Source organism: Gorilla gorilla, chromosome 12 (genome assembly GCF_029281585.2).
Source record: "Gorilla gorilla gorilla isolate KB3781 chromosome 12, NHGRI_mGorGor1-v2.1_pri, whole genome shotgun sequence".
Taxonomy (NCBI): Eukaryota; Metazoa; Chordata; class Mammalia; order Primates; family Hominidae; genus Gorilla; species Gorilla gorilla.
The window spans coordinates 31,590,898-31,613,380 of record NC_073236.2 but is presented as its reverse complement, the minus strand read 5'-3'; the positions used below and the strand labels follow the sequence as shown (position 1 = coordinate 31,613,380).

Here is a 22,483-nt window from a genome sequence, read left to right as displayed (position 1 = left end):
AGTGTACACCCCCCGTTATATTGTTCCTTATGTCCAGCAAGGGACAAAGTGATATTAATCCCAATACGGAATGGGGTGTACACACCCATGAGATATCGTTTCTAATATCCAGGGAGGGAAAGGATATTATTCCCAATGTTGCAGTGGTGTATAACCCCCCCGTGATATTGTTCCTAATATCTAGGTGGGGAGAGTACAATATTACTCCCAATATAGCAGGGGTTGTATACTGCCCTTGTGATATTGTTCTCAATATCCATGGAGAAAGAAAATGATAGTACTCCCCAATATCGCAGGAGGTGTACAACCCCGTGATATTGTTTCTAATATCCAGGTGGGGGAGGATATTACTCCCAATATTGCACGTGTTGCACAGACCCCCTTTGATATTGTTTCTACTATGCAGGGGGTGGGGGGAGAAGATGATATTGGGAGTAATATCACCCTCTCTCCCCAGGTATTAAAAGCAATATTCAGGGTGGTTGACACCTCCTGCAATATTGAGTGTAATATTATCCTCTCCCAACCTAGATATTAGGAACAATATCACAGGGGCGTGTACACTCCCTTCCTTTCACCATATACAAAAATCAACTCAAGATGGATGAAGGACTTACATAAGACCCAAAACTATAAAAACCCTAGAACAAAACCTAGGAAATATCATTCTGGACATAGACGCTGGCAAAGATTTCACGATGAAGATTCCAAAAGCAATTGCAACAAGAAGAATTGACGAGTGGGACCTAATGAAACTAAAGAGCTTCAGCACAGCAAAAGAAATTATCAACAGAGAACACCCTACAGAACAGGAGAAAATATTTTCAAATTGCACATCTGAAAAAGGTCTAATACTCAGCATGTATAAGCAATCAATAAGCAAAAAACAAACCCACTACAAATAGGCAAAAAACATGAACCCCCACATTCACCATCCTCAAGTCCATGTGCAACTTCTTCCTGGATGCTGGACAAGGACTTGGGTACCAAGGGCACTGAATGGGTTAACACTTAAGCTGTCTGTGGATTCTTTTTTCAAAAGACGACGTACATGTGGCAAACAAGCATATGAAAAAATACTCAACATCACTAATCATCAGAAAATCAGAACCATGAGATACCATATCACACCAGTCAGAATGGCTATTATTAAAAAGTCAAAACATAACAGACGGTGGTGAGCTTGCGGAAAAAAGGGAATGCTTATACACTGCTGGTGGTGATACAGACAGGAGACAGGGAAATACTGGATAGAAGAGGGCGGTTCCCTGGCAAAGCCCTGCCCACAAGCCTGGAAACCCATGGCCCTAAATGGGAACAGGCATTCCTGCTTTTGCACCCAAAAGTTGTCTTTCAGCTCACCATGCCCCTCTACCTTGTACCCATATAAACCCCAGACCCCAGGCTCCAGAAGCAGACAAGCCGATGAGGAGATGAACAGAAGAGCAGAATTGCAGAATGATGTGGCAGAAAGAAGACAAGGAGCATCTGAATGCCAAGAGGAGTTTGGCTGGCAGTGGTTGGAGAGATCAACCTCTGGATGGCAAAGCTCCTGGGGAAGATCATCTTCCCATTCCATCCCCTTTCCAGCTCCTCATCCATCCCATTGAGGGCCACCTCCACCACTCAATAAAACCCCCACATTATTCACCATCCTCAAGTCTGTGTGCAACTTAATTCTTTCTGGATGCTGGACAAGGACCTGCGTACCAAGAGGGCACTGAACGGGTTAACACTTAAGCTGTCTGTGGATGGCAAAGCTAAAACAGTGCACTGTAACACATGCCCACTTGGGCTGTGGGAGTCGCAGGCACCCACCCCTAGACGCTACCATGGCCACTTGCCCTGGCTTTTGCACCTGCCTGTCTGCATGCTCCCCTGCCCAGTAGGGGTTTGACAGCGCACACAGTGGCCAGACAAGCCACACCCCTGTTGCACATCCTGCCAAGAGGAGTCAGGGAACTCTCCAGTTTCATCAGGAATGTAAATTAGTTCAGCCACTGTGGAAAGCAGTTTGGAGATTTCTGAAATAACTTAAAACAGAACTACCATTCAACCCAGCAATCCCATTACTGGGTATATACCCAAAGGAATATAAATCATTCTGTCATAGACATATGCACACATATTTTCATTACAACACTATTCACAACAGCAAAAACATGGAATCAACTTAGATGCCTGTTAACAGAAGACTGAATTAAAAAAAAATACACCATGGAATACTACACACCTATAAAATAGGATGAAATAACGCCTTTTGCAGCAACATGAATGGAGCTGGAGACCATTATTCTAAGTGAATTAATGCAGGAACAGAAAACCAAGCACACACTGCATGTTCCCACTTATAAGTGGGGGCTAAACATTGAGTCCACATATGTAGATACAAAGAAGGGAACAATAGACACAAGGTCTACTGTGGGTGGAGGGTGGGGGGAGAGTGAGGATCACAAAACTCCCTATTAGATACTACGCTCACTACCTGGATGACTACGTAATCTTTACACCAAACCCCACTGACACACATTTTACCCACATAATAAACCTGCACATGTACCCGCTGAACCTAAAATAAATGTTGGAAGGAAATAAAGTTACAATCAACTCTTGTACTGTTGTGAGGAAACAATCATATATGTTGACAAAAAATCAACTACTAACAGATTTATAATAGTATATATGTGGCAGGAAAATATCAGATATAACCTATGTACCCAAAAGTATGACTTAAAAACAGCATGACAATCTTTATGAAGGGATATTGTGCAACTACCAGAAGCATATTTTCAGAGATTTATTAACATACGATAATGACTACATTGAGTGGTTTTTAGAAGCATGAATTGAAACTATCTACAAGCATGACTTTATTGAACTTACAAATAACATTACACACACATTTACATAATTATAAGTATGCTTAATAATTTTTACTTATTTATATTCATATGTAAGGAAGTAATCTCTATATCTGAGTGATTATTTCATAGATAATTTATGTTTGCTCTGTAAAAACATAAACACTGCTATGGCTCTTCCAAGTATCCTGAAAGGATACAGTTTATAATTAAACAATAATAGTTTTAGAAATAATTATTTTAAATGAGGCTATGATGAATCTAGTTTCATTGCACACTTTAACTTTGGAACATTTCATGAAGCATCCCTTGATCACAACTCTCATATTCAGGAGTTTTTTGAGATCAAAATGGGACAATCAGTATGAATCCATTTCTTAGACATGCAAATGGATAACTTCAAATAACAGTAGTGATTTAATCAGCGTGCACAGTTGCTCTGGGACAAAACTTGGAAATGAGCATATTTTTAGATTCTTAATGTTTTACACACTTTAGCAGTCCACAGCACCATTACATACTTATTTTTCTACTAAAATACCTTGGTAGAAATTCACAGTAGAGATCAGGCTTGTCCTTCACACATTAACTAATCAAGTAGGAAAGTGCAAATGAGAACACAGTGCCAAACATAGGCACCACATGGTAACAAGTATGAGGCTGTCAGGAAGCCATTTTTGTAGCCCAATTATATTTTTCCTAATGTATTGCACACAAAACTTGGGGGAAAAAAAAGAGGCAGAGAGAAAACAGGTTATATCAGCCCTATCTCACAGTCCACAAGTTCATCCTATTAGAGGAACTATGTAAAACAAATTTTATTGATTGAATGTCCTATTTAGTTAATCGCAAAACTGTATGAGAACACACTTGTGACTTATTTAGCAGCTAGTTTGCTTTCCACTGGCTTCACTAGTGTCCTTTGGAAAAAGAAAGTACATTTGGAACCCTGTACACCTTTTCTTTCTCCAGTACCCTCTTCTCACTTCCATCACTAAGGTGATAGAAGCAACTAGGGGCAATGCATTTGTAGCACACCTGAGTCAGAGGTATCCGCCAAGGGAAGGATCAGACCTGCTTGAAAGCACGTCGTTGGAATTTGGAGACTTCTAGTAGCTGTAACATAAGCAATGATGTTTACTGTTCCTTGCCCTCCACTTTGATCACTCTGGGAAACGTTTTTTAAAAAAATCAATTGTATTGAAACGTAATTTACATAAAATAAATACTCCTATTTTAAAGGGCAGTTTGCTGAGTTTTGCCAGATGTAACTGCCCAGGTGAATAAAATTGATTAAACTGATCTTTCAAATAATACATTAACCTTGCAATCTTGTTAGAAATTTCATTTGCTCACAGTTTATTATCCATTCTATGTACTGCTACATTCAATTGGTTATTATGTTTTAAGAACTTCTGAGTCTATGTTTATAAGGAATAAATATCAAAGTTGTATAATGCCTTTGTCTCGATTTGGAATCAGGGCAATACTGGGTTCATAAAATAAGATAGGAAGGGTCCCTTTAATTTTTTTTTTTTTTTCTTTTTCGAGACAGAGATTCACTCTTGCTGCCCAGGCTGGAGTGCAATGGCGCAATCTCGGCTCTCTGCAACCTCTGCCTCCCAGGTTCAAGCTATTCTCCTGCCTCTGCCTCCCGTGTAGCTGGGATTACAGGCATGCGCCACCACGCCCGGCTAATTTTGTACTTTTAGTAGAGATGGGGGTTTCTCCACGCTGGTCAGGCTAGTCTCAAACTCCTGACCCCATGTGATCTGCCCGCCTCAGCCTCCCAAAGTGCTGGGATTACAGGTGTGAGCCACTGTGCCCGGCCCTTAAATTCTATTTCTTAAAAAGAGTCCGTTCAAGATTGGCATTATAGATACTCCTCAACTTACAATGGGCTTGTCTTAATGAACTCATCCTAAATTGAAAATATTTTAAGTCTAAAATGCATTTAATATATTTAACCTACTGAATATCATGAGTTAGCCTCGCCTACCTTAAACTTGCTCAGAACATTTTTATCAGCCTACAATTTGGCAACATCATCTACCACAAGGCCCATTTTAAAATATTGAGTATCTCATGAAATTTATTGAAAACTATACTGATAGTGAAAAACTGGTCATACTGATGCTCATCATTAATGTACACACATGAAAGCACCATTATCAAGTCAAAAGAGCACAAGTCAAACCACTGTTAAGTTGAGGACTCTGTACTTTCTTAAATGTTTGATAGAATTCACCTAAGAAACCATGCAGCCTGGAATTCTCTTATAGAAATTTTTAATTAAAAAAAATTCTTTAATACATAGAGAAGCTATTATTTCTTTTCGCATCAGTTTTAAGAATTAGTTTTACAAATAATTTCCCATGATATTGTCAAATGTATTGGCCTAAAGTTTTCATAATTATATTGATGTCTGTAGGTTCTGTAGTTACAAACTCTTTAATTCCCGTTATCTAAATTTTGTAGATTCTCTAATTTTTTTGTGATAAATCTTGCTAGCCATTGTTTATTAAAAAATTTTTGTCAAAGAACCAATTTGTGGGTGTATTAATTAGCTCCACCTTTGGTTATTTGCTATGTTGTTGGTTTTTTATCTTTATCTTCTTCTTCCTTCTTAATTTGGATATACTTTGCTCATTTTTTTAGCTTCTTAAAGAACCTGGAGATCATTGATTTAAGCCTTTTATTTTCCATATGTATTACATCTAAATTTACCTTTAAGAAATGATTTATCTGCATCCCATGTTTTAAGTTTTAAAAAATTTTTCTTTCAGTTTAAGCTATTTTTTTTTTGTGTGTGCAACTTTTCTTGGCCCATGAGTTTTTCTGAAGTACTTTAATGTTCAAATGTTGGGGTGTTATTTTATACATCCTAGTGTTGTCCATCTCTGGTTCATGAAACAATCCATGTTCTCCATTGCACTTAGTTGACATGTCTCCACGTCTCTGGAGAATTCCTCAGTCTTTCTAAAATGTTTTTGAAGAATACTGGCAATTATTCTGTAGAATGCCCTTCCTCGATTTCAATTTGTCTGATGTTTTCTCATGATTAAGGACTAAAGTTATACATTTTGTCTAAGAATACCATAGAACTGATGTTTTGTCCTACTCAGTGCATCATATAAGAAGTTACATGTAGTTCATTTATCTTCTTATTAGTAATGTAAACTTTGATCACTTGGCTAAGGTAGCATCTCCACTTTGAAGTTACTAGTCTGTAATTATCCTGTGGGAAGATACTTTCATATTATGCAAATATGTTCTTTCCCAACATATATTCACCACTAATCTTAGCATCCTTCCAAGGTTCTTTCTTGCTGCAATTACTATATTTGCAAAATGATGATTCTTGTATTTTATGTCTCCTACATTTAATAAAATCTTACTGTAATAAAATACTGCCCATTCTCCCCCTTTGGTTTATATTTAATATATTATTTATGTCAATATGGATTAATTTTTTTTTGTTTTTGAGATGGAGTCTTGCTTTGTCATCCAGGCTGGAGTGCCAAGGTGCGATCTCAGCTCACTGCACTTCCACCTTCCGGGATTCAAGCCATTCTCCTGCCTCAGCCTCCCGAGTAGCTGGGACTACAGGCATGTGCCACCATGCCCAGCTAATTTTTGTATTTTTAGTAGAGGCAGGGTTTCACAACACTAGTCAGGCTGGTCTCGAACTCCTGACCTCAAGTGATCTGCCCGCCTTGGCCTCTCAAAGGGCTGGGATTACAAGCATGAGCCACTGCACCCGGCCGGGATTAACTGAAAATTTTCTTCCATAGATCGTAATATATTGCTGTTATTTATTTTATTGCCCCAATTTTCTCAAATTTGGCTATGTAACTTTATTCAAAGTGGGTTGTTTCCTTCTCACATTTTCCCCTTTCTGTGTTTCCTTACTTTCTAGCATGAGAAAATATTTCAAACTAATCTTGTATTTTCCCTGCCCAATCCTGATGTCAAATATGTCCCCAAGGAGCCTTGGTTCCTTTAATTGGAGAATGGTTTTCTCATTGTTACTGGGATGATGTTTCTAGGCTCTTTTGTTAAAGGAGCTAGAAAATGTATGTATGTATACTCACACATTTATACACATCTATATTTGTACAATTATCCATCTGTACATATACTAAGAACAATGACTTCATATAATAATTTTGATTCCAATCCAACACTACAGGATGCATTATAGCCTTTCTCCTTCCCTTATTTGCAACTCCATGCTCTGATGGTAGAAAACCTGGCTCTCATCAGACCACCATCACGAACGTCACCGCTAACTATCCACGCTAGAAAGTTCATGACCAACCGACTACTTCCGAGGAAACAAATGCTCATTGATGCCCTTCACCTCGGGAAGGCAACAGTGCCTAAGACAGAAATTCGGGAAAAACTAGCTAAAATGTACAAGACCACACCAGATGTCATCTTTGTATTTGGATTCAGAACTAATTTTGGTGGTGGCAAGACAACTGGCTTTGACATGATTTACGATTCTCTGGATTATGCAAAGAAAAACGAACCCAAACACAGACTTGCAAGACATGACCTCTATGAGGAGAAAAAAACCTCAAGAAGGCAATAAAAGGGAACGCCAAGAACAGAATGAAGAAAGTCAGGAGAACTGCAAAGGCTAGTATTGGTGCTGGCAAAAAGCTGAAGGAGTAAAGGTGCTACAATGATGTTATCTGTGGCCATTGTGGATTTTTCATGAGAAGATTAATAAATTAAAAACTTTCAAAAAGAAAAAAAAAAGAAAGCCTGGCTCTCATCCACAGTATATTTACATTTTTTCAATCCTAGTATACACATAATTTCACATTTGCAAACTCATACCCTTGTGAAAACACATTTGTAAACTATAGTGAAGTATTTGTGCATAGTTCTTTTTGTCTTTAGCCTTAAAGATACTGTCAAGAACTCTTGCTTTTTTTAAGTTACTTTGTTTAGCTCTCTTGTGCCCCAATTCTGTGTGGTTCTAATAATAATTTGTAAAAGAGTTGAGTTCATTTGTTACTGTTTGTATTCCATTCCCCCATATCTGGTAAATTTAAATTATTTATTTGAGGGCATGTGAAATATCATAACTCTTAAGAATTAGAGCTAAAAAAAATGCTCAGCAAAGTGTCATTCTTCCCTCTTTTGTGCTATTGTTTCTATTACCCCACTCTTTCCACCCCATTCACACTCACCCTCTGTAGGTAAACAGTCTGTTTCTGGATTTTATTTCCCTGTATTTATTTTGCACAAAAGATCATACATGCATATTTCCTTAAATCCTATCCTTTTCTACATAAAGCATAGTATACTATACATACTCTTTTTCCACTTTGCTCTTCCTTTTAACACTAGTGCATTATATTCATTTTAAAACAGTTAAACATAGTTTTATGAACTCTAATAACATTTTTATCTTCTAGTTTCAAGATCCTTCACATTTCTGATTTTGTTTTCTATTGTCTAATTTACTCCTGATTATGCTTCACATTTTCCTGCATCTTGGCATGTCTAGTCATTTTTTTTTAATGCTGGAAATGTGAGTGGTTGCACTGTTGTTTTTTTCTTTTAAAAAATGCTGTACTTTCCTCTGGCAAGCAGTATGAGTTACTTGTATCAGTTTGATATTTTAAGGCCTCTTTTTAAGCTTTATTATGGTTGGCATACGAACAGGCTTCATTCCTGGTGTACTTTAGCTCGACTACTAAGGCATGGTCCCGTGAGCTATCACCAGGGACTCTCAGTAGCCAGATTGCATGTATCTTTCCTCTTTGTCTCAACTCTGGGTATTATTCAGGTTGCATATTCCTAATTATCTTATGCCAGTCTCATGGACTTGAACTCTATGCATGCACTGATTAGTTCTCGGCAAAAATGCAAAGGGTACTCCAAGAGTATTACAAGAGCTTCTTCTCTTCATACTTTCAACCTTTCTGGAGCTCTGCCATGCACCCTCTGTCTCTCCAGTCTCTGGTCTCTATCTCAACTCAAAAAGCCTTTGAGGTTCTATTTGGGCTCCTTTCTGTGCCTGTGATTCAGAAATTGCAACTAAGCAGAAAACTGTGGTGATCATATAGCTGGCCTTGTTTGTTTCCTTTCACTGTTTTGTTCCATCGTGCAATACCTGAAACTGATAAATATATTTGGTCCAGTTGTCTAGTTATTTACTTCTAGTTATTTGCTTCAAGAAAAACAAGCTTGATCCTTGTTATTCCATCAGACCTGAGGGCAAAAATTTGGTCATTCTTATCAAATTGTAAGTTTTTGATATCAAATTATAAGTAGCACTCACTGGCCAGAATGCCACCTTTGTGCAATATAGGAACAGCTGACCATTATTTAAGGTACTTTGTTACCATCTTCAAATTGCAGCAGTAAGTAATATACCAATTTATTATATGATGACTCTGAGGTAAACAGTGCCCCTGGAGCTGTGCAAACTACAACCTGCATGATCATGAACTGCAACTCTGGAAGAATTCTAGAAATATGGAGAAAAAAATGCTGCTGCATGTCAGCTGGCAAAAGAAAATGGGGTAATGATCACACTTTTTCATTAGAGGCTAGAATGGCTTGAAGGGAGTCTTAAGATAAATTAGAAATATGTCAACTACTAAAGGAAACATAATTCAAGAAGCACGACAAGCTGGTAAATGTACACACTGAGAAGTAGTTATGGAACACCAAATGACTGGATGCTTGACACTAAACCACAGTGTGTGATACAATCAAGAAATTAGAAATCATCAGAATGTGTGTAATTACACATTATTTGTACACAGATATGATATGTATATTTAGGGTATGTGTCTACAAAATAATACATAATAGTCCCTCTACCTAGAAAAAAACCACTTACATAAGCAACAGGAAAACTACTTAGTGGGAAAGAGGAAACAAAACCTGAGTATGAGTATGGAGGATCTATTCTCTTGACACTCACAGGGATGATACATAAGACATGGAGCTAAGACCTTTTTTAGACTCAGTGGCAATTAAATAATTCTGTCTATGAGACAGTCAAGTTCCATGCCTTTCCATCTTCTAAAGCCTGCCTGTATTCCATGACTCACAGCCTCCTTCCAGCTTCGAAGCCAGATATCGCATCACTCTGACTTCTGCTTCCATCATCACGTCTCCTTCTCTGACTCTATTTCATACCTACCTCTTTCTCTTACGAATATTCTTGCAATTAGTCACCTAGGTCATCTTCCTATCTCAACCACATATGCAAAAATCTTTTACCATGTAAAACAACAAACGTAGTTTTAAAAATATTTGGGATATAATTACATGCTCAAGTGTTCTATGAGGAGTATTGTGTGCCTCTACAGCGTATGCTAAATTAAATGAGTATCTTCCAAGGACTTCTCCAGAAGTGGAGAATAAAGTATAGTCCCTGAAACCTGTGAATATGTTACCTGACATGGAAAAGGAGATCTTGTAAATGTGATTATCTTAAGCACCTTGAGATAAGATTACCATGGATTCTTCAGAGGGCCCAGTATAATCACAAAGATCCTTTGAAGAGAAGGATGCATGCATAGGAGAGTCACAAGGAAATATGAATAGTAGGAGATTTAAATTCATGTGATCTAAGGAGGACTCAACTTGGTGTTGTCTCATTTGAAGCTGTGGGAAGCAGGGCCATGAGCTAAGGAATGTAGTCAGCTCCTACAAGCTGGAAAAGGCATGAAAACAGATCATTCTCTAGAGCTTCCAGAGGAACCCTGGCCCTGCTAACACTTTAATTTTAGACTCATAGAACCATTCAGACTTATGAATTCCAGAACCAAAAGGTTAAAAATTTACATTATTTGAATCTACTAAGTTTCTAGTGATGTGTTACATCAGAAATAGAAAACTAATACACATGAACAAGAATATATCAGAACGATTAGTATCAAGTATTAGGAGTGGTAAAATCAACCTCAGACGGAGGTTGCAGTGAGCTGAGATTGTGCCACTGCACTCTGGCCTGGGCGACAGTTGAGACTCCGTCTCAAAAAAAAAAAGTATCCCTGATCCTAGGACAAATTCCTTAAGCTCTCCTACAAACTGCATAACCAGAACCCCTCACTGCAGACATACCTAGACAAAGCATCCTTTGTCTCCTTTCTCCCAATAAGATGAATGGCAGCCCCCACTGTGTGTACATCCCCTAAGAAATGCTTTGGGCTCATCATCCCAGAGTTTAGAGCTTATTTCTTTGGAGTACTAACCACCTCCATCTCAGAACAGTCTGGGGCAGTCCCTTGTGGAAATTCCCCTGTGGTCACCTTTGGGGCAACTCCAGCTAAGTGCTGGACTAGAGGAAGAAGTCAGGGAGTCAGCAGAATTTTAAAGAATGGGCTGGCGCAGAGGATCCCACTGGGAGATCCTGAGATGCCTGCAAGGGTCTATGTGGGCTTTGTTGCCTGCCCCTCCCTGATGCCTGTGGGCTGCCCCGGGGATGCTGAGATGCTCCAAAATCTCCAGCGGGATACAGAGGGCTGATGGAGGGTCTGAAATTGCAAAAGGTCAGTAAGGAAGTCCGGTGCTTGGGTAGACAGGGAAAGGATTGGTTGGCATCAGCCATGGGCGGCCTGCCAAGAAACAGGCTAAGCTGGGGGCCCAGAGCAAGGTGTCAAGGCATGCAAGGCTCTTGGGAAACAATGATGAATAAGATGATATCCTCAAGGAACACAGGGTCTAATAGAAGAGATAATTATAAAGAAAGATGATTCTGGTTTCTATGTTCTATGCTGGAGTAGAATTACATACCAGGGACTGAGGTGGGCAAAAAAATGGAGTGTTTAATTCTGGGTATGGTAGTCTGAGAAAGCTTCCCAAAAGAGAAGGCAGACTGATAATCAGTGAGAAATGTTTCAATAAAAGTGGCTGCCAAATGGAGGGAGGGATTTCGCCTCTGAGGGAGTTGGGGTGATGGTGGGAGTGGTGGACTCTGGAAAGCTTCACAGAAGAGCTGATGCGGTAGTCTTTGCAGGATAATTATGGCTGTGTAATTTTGAAAAGCAAAGGGAACCAACCTGGCAAACGGTTGGCAGCACAGAAGTGTACAGCGAGTTTCGTAAATGATGTGTAGTACAGTGGCTAGGACGTAGGTGTAGGATGGAAGTCTAGTGTAGTGCCCAAGTGTAGGGCGCTTTGATTTTTATATGAAGGACTGTGACTATTACAGCAGGTCCTTGAATAATGTCTTTTCATTCAACATCATTTTATTGTAACGTTGATGAGAAAAAAACAATTCTCAGCCAGGGACTGTCTGTGTAGTCTTTCCACATTCTTCCCAGGTCCCTGGGGGTTTTCTCTGGGTACTGCAGTTTCCTCCCACATCTCAAAGATGTGCCCATTATGTGAACTAGCATTTCTAAATGGTCCCCATCTGAGCTGTGTGTGTGTGTGTGTGTGTGTGTGTGTGTGTGTGTACACTCTGACATAGGATGGTATCCTATCCAAGATATAGGGCTGGTTCTGCCTAGCGCCCTGAGTTGCTAGGGGACACTCTGGCCACCCACGACCCTGAACTGAAACAAGTGGGTAAGTAATAATCTTACTTGTTTTTGTCACTGGTAATTAACAGGTTTTTTCCTGCTTTGTATTAGTCGCAAAGCAAGAAAACCCAATGAGAAACAAAGTCAAACAGGTTTTCTTCCTGGCTGAGCACAGAGAAGAAAAGACTTCTTGCTCTAAAGACACCCTCCCCCTGAAAAATAGAAGGTATGGGGTTTTGAAGAACTGGGTACAGGGAGGGAGAGCAATGTTAGCATGTGCAGGGTGGGACTCCAGGTGCACAGGTTCAGTGCATAAACATACATCCTTATGCAACCCACGACACAAAATGGCAAGATTTTTTGGGGGGAAGGAATTTTAGTATTATAGTGATATGTTCATGATCTAGGCTGGTCGCTGTGGCTCATGCCTGTAATCACCAGCACTTTAGGAGGCCAAGGTGGGTGGATCACCTAACGTGAGGAGTTTGAGGCCCGCCTGGCCAATGTGACAAAACCTGGTCTCTACTAAAAGAAATACAAAAAAAAAAGTTAGCCGGGCTAGGTGGTGCACACCTGTAATCCCAGATACTCATGAGCCTGAGGCAGGAGAATCACTTGAACCTGGGAGCCGGAGGTTGCAGTGAGCCGAGATGGTGCCAACTGCACTCCAGCCTGGGCAACAGAGTGAGACTCTGTCTCAGAAAAAAAAAAAAAAAAAAGATCTAAAAGCAACTAGAGGTCACCTGTTCAAGTTTGTGCTGGTTGTGGTTGGGGATGTTACCTCCTTCTAGTATCTGGTCGGGGTGGAGCAGCTCTGGTGCTGTTGGGCCATCTGGTTTCTTTATGTAGTTGTGCCTACAAATAAAGAAACTAAAGACAACACAGTACGAAAAAGAACTTCCCCTATTATTTCATCAGGGTGGCCCTGGTAACATTTTTATTGATTTTTTTATCATTTTTTTTTTGAAACGGAGTCTTGCTGTGTTGCCCAGACTGGAGTGCAGTGGCTCGATCTCAGCTCACTGCAACCTCCACCTCCCAGGTTCAAGCAATTCTCCTGCCTCAGCCTCCCAAGTAGCTGGGATTACAGGCACGTGGCACCACGCCCAGCTAATTTTTTGTATTTTTAGTAGAGACAGGGTTTTGCCTTGTTGGCCAGACTGCTCTCAAACTCCTGACCTCAAGTGATCCTCCTACCTCGGCCTCCCAAAGTGCTGGGATTACAGGCGTGAGCCACTGTGCCCAACCTAATTTTTCTTAAATGTATGTAGAGCTCACATTTATTTCAGTGTTTAATACTGGAAATGTTCTGGGCCTAAGTTTGGTGATGTTTTCATGACCAGAAATATGCCATGGAAACAACTATTTCTATCAATCAGGCTATGGTAAAATTGGCGTAATTACAAGTCACAGTTTTCAAGAACATATTAAATCCTCACACTATGTGAGAACTTACTGTATTCAATAGGCAATGGAGAGTCAGAAAAGTTTAAGCAAAAATGTGTAATTCTTCTATCAGAACATACTTGATAACACATAATTTTATGAAACATCAGGTTTATAACAAAGTTTTTAAATTATGTAGATATTATTAGGGTTGTGAAGATGAAGACAATGTAAGCCCATTTATTTGCAAATCAGCACATAAACATAGTAGGATTAACAATATAAGCTGTAGCTTATGCTAAATGTTGGTGGCAGCAGACAATAAATTATGGAGAACTTCAGAGGACACTAAGGTTGGATGAGATCTTGGAAGTTTTACAGGTCAATACCACTCCATCTATTGGCTGAGTTTCACTAGGTTAATACATGAACAACAAAAAAATAACCTAGATCAGAAGTTAAAGATCATTTTACTGAGTATCTGCCGCGTCTGTGCCATTGCAGTGTACTAGGTGCACTTATGAGTCCTCTACTTACAAATTACTTTTCACAAAATATGAAACTCCAGGCAAAGGTTCAGACATACAACGTTTGTTTTTAAAATCTGCGTACAGCCTTGTACCCTTTTTCCTTTCCTTCCTTTTACCCTTTTTAAAATGTGCTATGAGTTTTATCTTAGACTAACATCTGTAATGTTGCTATACGCCAGGATTCAGTTGCTGTGTTTGATGAATCATAAAATGGTGTAAAACGTCAATTAGTGTCCTTTTTAAATAAAGTATCTATGAATGCGTCAGCAAAATGCTTATGATTTGAGTATTCACAAAATATTAGTTTTCTCTGGATCTAACAATAATGTGAAAACCCAAAATGAATATAAAATATTAGCTAATAGATTTCAAAGTATTCTAAAAGTACAAAAAGTATATGACATTATTACTTTCATATATGTAAAACATTAATTTTTAGTCAACATAAACATCATCTTTACACCTAAACTTGTATTAATTCAATTAAAAGTTAATTTAGTATCCTAAAGTCATCAAATACTAAAAAACAGAATGTATTCTGATTTGGAATATACATAAAATTAACTATTTTCAGCTGAGCACAGTGGCTCATGTCTGTAATTCCAGCACTTGGGAGGCTGAGGTAGGCAGACTGCCTGAGATCAGGAGTTTCAGACCAGCCTGGCCAACATGGTGAAACCCTGTCTCTACCAAAAATACTAAGTTAGCCAGGCATGGTGGAGCCTGCCTGTAATCCCAACTACTGTGAAGGCTGAGGCAGGAGAATCACTTGAACCCAGGAGGCAGAGGTTACCGTGAGCCACAAATGCACCACTGCACTGCAGCCTGGGTGACAGAGTGAGACTCCTATCAAAATAATAATAATAGTTTTCTGCAAGCCCCAAGATAAAGTAGCATTGCAGAATACCTAAGTAATCCTGAGTTTGGTTTTCCTGGTTTTATTTTGTTTAGTTTTGTTCACCTTGACCCGGTGGGCTGGTGGTTCTTAGGTGCACCAAGGTTTTCATTTCTCTGTTCAAGATTTTAAAATCTTAATGTGGTAATTTTGCTAATTTTTTTGACAGTTACGTCCCAGGTTGCAAATTAAAATAAAATTCCCATTTTACTAAAGTCCTTAGTTTATTAATGATTTTATAATGACTTAATATATAATTTAATTAGGAATGAGGGGTACTACAACATTTCAGAAATCAACACTGAAGAACTTATTCATGGACCCAAACACCACCTGTTTCTCAAACACCTATTAAAGTAAAAATATATATAAATAATTTTTAAAAATAGAAACTAAAAATAAAGTGAATATGAAAAAATATACATCCAGGTTTAAAAAAAAACTATTTCAGTTAAACAACAAATACTTTTTGGGGGGACTCTACTACAAAATTATTTGTTATTATAATTAATAATACAGGTAAAAATGTATTTAAAAATGAAAATATAGTAAAAAATAAAAAGATGTTAACAAATATTGGTATACTGGTGAAGGCCAGGCTCAATGGTTGTTTTCCAAAGTGGTTACACCAGTCGGGTTTGGTGGCACACACCTGTAATCTCAGCACTTCCGGAGGCTGAAGCAGGCAGATCACTTGATCTCAGGAGTTTGACACAAACCTGGGCTACATGGCAAAACCCCATCTCTACCAAAAACTGTAAAAATCAGCCACACATGATAGCATGCACCTGTAAGTCCCAGTTACTTAGGAGGCTGGGGTGAGAGGATCACTTGTGCCTGGAAGGTCACAGCTGCACTGGCCATGTTCATGCCACTGCACTACAGCCTGGGCAACAGAGCAAGATTTTGTCTCCAAAAAAAAAAAAAAAAGTTGGTAACAACGTGGAATAATTGGAACTCACATACATTACTGGTGGGAACATAAAATGGTGTCATTGATTTGGGTGTTTTCTTGGCATTTGACTTTTTTAAAAATCAAGATACTGTCTCCCTATGTTGCCCAGGCTGGTCCTGAACTCCTGGGCTAAGACAATCCTCCAAACTCAGCATCCCGAATACCTGAGATTAAAGGTGTGAGCTACTGTGCCTGACTGGTGTAACCACTTCGAAAAACAACGTGGCAGTTTCTCAAAGGCTAAATGTATAGTAATCACATAATGCAACAATTTCACTCCTGGGTGTAAATCCAAGAGAAATAAAAATATATTTTCACACTAAAACTTACATGAGTGTTCACAGCAGCCTGACTCATGACGGCGAATACACAAAAACAACACAAATGTCCATCAACTGATAAATGGATAAACATAAACTATTTCTCAGCTATAAAAGGAAAGAAATACTGATACACACTAACCTGAAAGAAATTTGAAAACATTGTGCTAAGAGAAAAAAAAGCAAACCACAAAAGATCACACATTGTACAGTTCTATTTCTATAAAAGATCCAGATTAGGCAAAACTACAATGACAGAAAATAAGTCAGTGGTTGCCTATGAAGACACAGGAACATGGGGGGAGTAGGAGGTAGCAGCTAAGAGGTGAGGGTTTCTCACTCATAAGTGGCTAACTCCTAAGTGGGTAATCACTTCTAAGAGAGACTGTGGTGATGGATGCACAGCTCTGTGAATATTCTAAAAACCAGTGAATTGTATACTTTCTTTTTTTCTTTATTTAGAGACAGGGTCTCCTTCTGTCACCCACGCTGTAGTGTAGTGGCGCCATCTAGTCTCACTGCAACCTATGCCTTCTGGGCTCAAGTGATCTTCCAGTCTCATGTCCCCAAGTAGTTGGGACTACAGGCATGAGCCACCACACCTAGCTAATTTTTCTATTTTTGCTAGAGATGCTGTTTTCCCATGTTGCCCAGGCTAATCGCAAACTCCTGAACTCAAGCAATCCACCTGCCTCAGCCGCCCAAAGTCTTAGCATTATAGGAATTAGCCACTGCGCCTGGCCTGAATTGCATACTTTGATAAATGAATTGCATACTTTGATAAATGAATTGCATGATATGTTAATCATATTTCAATAACATTATTATTTTAAAAAGGTCCAGGTGTGGTGGCTCACGCCTGTAATCTCAGCACTTTGGGAAGCCAAGGCAGGCAGACTGCCTGATTTTAGGAGTTCGAGACCAGTCTGGCCAACACGCTGAAACCCCGTCTCTACTAAAAATATAAAAACATTAGCTGGGAGTGGTGGCATGTGCCTGTAATGCCAGCTAGTCGGGAGGCTGAAGCAGGGGAACGGCTTGAACCAAGGAGGTGGAGGCTGCAGTCAGCCGAGATCATGCCACTGCACTCCAGCCTCCGTGACAGAGCGAGAGTCCGTCTCGAAAAGAAAGAAAAAGAAAATGGGCATTGAACACAGGTGGCTCCCACCTACGTATAATCCAAGCAATTTGGGAAGCTGAGGCAGAATGATCACTTGAGGCCAGGAGCTTGACACCATCCTGGACAACATAGCAAGATCCCGTCTGTACAATAAAAAATAAAGAAGTTAGCTGGGCATAGGGGCAAATGTTATGTTAGTCCCAGCTACTTGAGAGGCTGAGGTGGGAGGACTACCTGAGCCTGGGGTTTCAGGCTGCAGTGAGCCATGATCACGCCACTGCACTGCAGCCTGGGTGACAGAGCAAGACCCTGTCTCTAGGGGGAAAAAAAAATGCAAGTTTTTATCACCTTCTGAGAGTAATCAACGTTCAGGAGGAACAGAGAAGAACAAAAGACCACTGAATGGTTGAGGGTGGGTTGCTGGTTAGGCTCAGTCACTAGCTGAGTAGTATCTGAAAAATTTATTAGTAAAACTACGGCGCCAGGGGTGAGTCATGCAGTCGAATGATGAATACTAAATCCAGTACAAACGCCCACGGTCTTTCTTTACATGAATTCCAGTGAAAAATTCCTAAGTGCCTAAATAGTAAGTAGTCTGAAACGATGGCAGCAGTGGTTTATTAAAGACTGAAAAAAGAGGCCGGGCACGGTGGTTCATGCCTGTAATCCCAGCACTTTAGGAGTCCAAGGCCGGTGGATCACAAGGTCAGGAGTTCAAGACCAGCCTGGCCAACATGCTGAAACCCCGTATCTACTGAAAATACAAAACTTAGCCAGGCGTGGTGACATGCACCTGTAGTCCCAGCTATTTCAGAGGGTTAGGCAAGAGAAATGTTTAAACCCGGGAGGCAGAAGTTGCTGTGAATCGAGATTGTGCCACTGCACTCCAGCCTGGTGACAGAGGAAGATGCCGTCTCAAAAAAAAAAAGAAAAGAAATGGCATCTTCAAGAACCACAAGAGAGTTCCACGCTGAAGAAGCTCTAATTCTGCATTTGCTCAACTATTGATTTGAGTTAGCCAATATGACACTATCTTAGGTAAAGTGTACAAATAACTCAATTTCATCTCCTCGTTAATAACTGATTAGGTAGTTTAACATCAATTATGATTTTTAAAAAGCTAATCAGAAAAAGAATTAATTATGGAACCAATAAGAGGTTTGAATAGTTACAAACTATTCAAAGGAGAATTCAAAAAACCACTCAGGTATGAGGCCATAAAGTATGATGAAATGAATTTCATTAATGTATTTTAAAATAAACTGATTAGACAGGCAACAACAGCTGGGCACGGTTCTCCTCACCTCCAGCAACACAAACCCAATCACTCAGCTGTGGGGTTGCAAAGGCTGCATAGTCACAAAGAGACTGGTCTGAGTTGAGATTTCTTTACTTGTATTTGTATTCTGAGACAGGGTCTCACTCTGTCACTCTGGCTACAGTGCAGGGGTGCACTCATAGATAACTGCAGCCTTGGGCTGCAGGGATCCTCCTGCCTCAGCCTCACCATAGCTTCGACTACAGATGAGTACCACAACACCCAGATAATTTTTTTTTTTTTTTTTGTAAAAAGAGGAGCCTTGCTATGTTGCCCAAGCTGGCCTCAAACTCCCACCCTCAAGAGATTTGCCCACCTCGACAACCAGAGTAACTGGTTCTACAGGAAAATACCACTATCCCTGGGTAATTATATTTTATTAATTTTTATTTGCATAGACAGGAGGTCTTGCTATGTTGCCCAGGGTGGTCTCAAACTCCCGGACTGGAACAATTCTCCCATCTCTGCCTCCCAAAGTGCTGACGTTACAGGCATAAGCCACTGCACCTGGCCCTACTTAAGATTTCTTTAATCTAGCATCCCATACTTCATATAATTGGGAAAATCGGTAGTGTTTTTTTTTTTTTAATTACTTAGTATTTCAACAAGAATCAACCATCTCTCACCACTGCCAGGACCCTGGTCAGAACCACTATCATCTCCTACCTGGATGTTGCCACAGCTTGGCCTCCCTGCTTCTACCCAAATCTTCCCACAATCTTTCTCAACTCAGCCACCATGGGATGCTTTTAAATCAGTAGACAGTTCATGTCACCTCTCTGCTCAGAACCCTTCCGCATCTCCCATCTCAGACAGAATAAAAGCCAAAGCCCCAGCAGTAGCCTCCCAGGGCTTACACAATCTGTACTGATCTGAGCCCCACAACTCCCTGGCCTCCTCCCCTACCTTCTCTCCCTCTCTCTGCTCCACAGGCCTCTTTCCCGAGCTTCAGACACACCACGGAGTTCCCTCTTAGCATCTTTATTCTGTTGTTTCTGCCTACAATTCTCTTCCCTCAGTACCTTGGCCAGCTCCTTCCCCTCCTTCAAGTCTTTGCTCAATTTTCACTTAGGAGGCCAATCCTGACCACTCTGTTTAATATTGCTATGTGTCCCCATTCCTGCCATGCTCACTCATTTCTTTTTACTTTCTTTTTTTTTTTTAAAGATATAATCTCGCTGTGTCACTCAGGCTGAAGCACCATGGCACCATGGCACGATCACAACACACTGAGACCTGGAACTCCTAGGTCAAGAAATCGTCCTGCCTCAGCGCCTCTAGTAGCTAAGACTACAAGTGGATGCCACCACACCCGCTAATTTTTTTTTTCCATGTAGACAGGGTATCACTTTGTTGCCCAGGTTTATCTTGAACTCCTGGGCCAAAGCAACCATCCTGCCTCAGCCTCCTAAATAGCTGGAATTATAGGTGTGGGCCACTACCCCTGGCTTCATGTTCATTTCTTCTTGCTGCTGTTACAAACTACCCTACATTGAGTGGCTTAATACACCACAAATCTACTACCGAACAGGTCTGGGGGCCAGAAGTCCAAAATAGGTCTATTAAGGCTAAAGTCAAGGCGTTAGCAGGACTGCATCCCTTCTGGAGGTTCCAGAGAGAATGTGTTCCCTTGCCTTTTCCAGTTGCTAAAGCCACCCCTATTCTTTGGCTCATGGCCCCTAACTGCATCTTCAAAGCCAGAAGCAAAGCATATTCGAATCTCCCTCTGTGACCTGTGCTTGCATCATCAAATCTCCTTCAATTCTGACTCTCTTACCTCCCTCTTTCACTTATAAAGACCTCTTGTGATTGCTGGACACAGAGGCCGGGGCTCACAACCATAATCCCAACAGTTTAGGAGGTCAAAGCAGGAGAAACGCTTGAGGCCAGAAGTTCAGAACTAGCCTGCGAAACACAGTGAGACCCCCTCAATTAAACAACAAAAAGAAGTAAGAAAAAATTAGCTGGGCATGGTGGTATGCATCTGTAGTTTCAGCTACTTGAGAGGCTGTGGTGAAAGGATCGCTTTAGCCCCAGAGTTCAAGACCAGCCTCGGCAACATAACAAGATCCCATCTCTACAAAAAAATACAAAAATTAGCTGGGCATGGATGCTGTGCACCTGTAGTCCCAGATGATTGGAAGGCTGAGGCGGGAGAATTGCTTGAGCCCAGGTGGTTGAGGCTGCAGTTAGGTACGACTGCATCATTGCACTCCAGATTGGGTGAAACAGAGACTCTGTGTTCAAAAGAAAAAGAAAACAAATACACATTTGGTTTCTGCCCCTCGTCCTGGCACAGAGCTTCTCAAGTTCTTATAAAGGCCTTGGTGATAAAGGTGATAGGAGCATCTTTTGTTTGAACATTTGGTCTTAGTCCCAGGTTTCTAACACAAGAGCCTCTAAGACCTTTGGGATCACCATAGTAAGAATGCATTTGGTGATGTTACTGAGATGACTGGGTGACTGAAAGCTCCTAGACAGCTTCAGAAAAAGGGCTGGTTGCCAGAAGAACAAACCATGCAATTGATTAGAGGCTTGGGGCCAGTCTCACCCACTGGGCTCCAGGAAGAAATAGCGGCCTAAGACTGACTTAATCGCCAATGGTCAATGACTTTATCTATCACGACTGCTTAAAGAAGCCTTCGTAAATGCCCTCAACAACTGGATTTGGAGAATGTCTGGGTTGCTGAATACAAGGAAGATACCAGGAAGGTAACATGCACAATAGAGGGCATGGAAGTTCTGTACCCCTCCCGACACACCTTGCCCTGTGTTTTATTTTGTTTTTGTTTTTGTTTTGAGACAGGGTCTGGCTCTGTCTCCCAGCCTAGAGTGCCGTGGCACAATCGTGGCTCACTGTGACCTATGCCTCCCTAGCTCAAGCCCCATCCTCTCATCCTAGCCTCCTGAGTACCTAGAATTACAGGCACTGAGTAGCTAGAACTACAGATCACTGCACCTGGCTAATTTTTAGAAAAATCTTTTTGTAGAGATGCGTTTTCACCATGTTACCCAGGCTGGTCTTAAACTCCTGAGCACTTAAGTGATGCTCCCGCCTCAGTCTCCCAAACTGCTGAAATTACAGGCATGAGCCACTGTGCCCAGCAGGTACATCTCTTTCACTGGCTATTTCTGAGACATATCCTTTAAAATGAACCAGTAAAAGAAAGTAAATCGGTAAGATGCAGTGGCTCAGGCCCATAATCCCAGCATTTTGTGAAGTTGAGGTGGGAGGATCATGTGAGCCCAGAAATTTGAGACCAGCCTGGGCAACATAACAAGACCCCATCTCTACAAAAAATAAAAGAACTTAGCCAGATAGGCTGGTGCGGGCCTGTAGTCTCAGCTATTTGGGAGGCTGAGGTGGGAGGATCACTTGAGCCCAAGAGTCCCACATGCTACAAGTGAGCTTTGATCACACCATTGCATTCCAACCTGGCAACAGACTGAGACCCTGTATCTCAGAAAAAAAGAGAAAATCTGTTTTTCTGAGTTCTGCAAGCTGTCCGAGCAAATGATTCCACCCACCAATGGGGGTCATGAGACCCTGTGTTCTAACTGGTTGGTCAAAACTACATGTAACAACCCAAGACCT

General features: G+C 40.6%; 1 pseudogene; it reads left to right on the top strand.

Annotated features, from left to right (window-relative positions):
• The first annotated feature begins 7,155 nt into the window (after positions 1-7,155).
• On the top strand, positions 7,156-7,541 carry LOC129531864 (small ribosomal subunit protein eS24-like; annotated as a pseudogene).
• Positions 7,542-22,483: the final 14,942 nt, after the last annotated feature.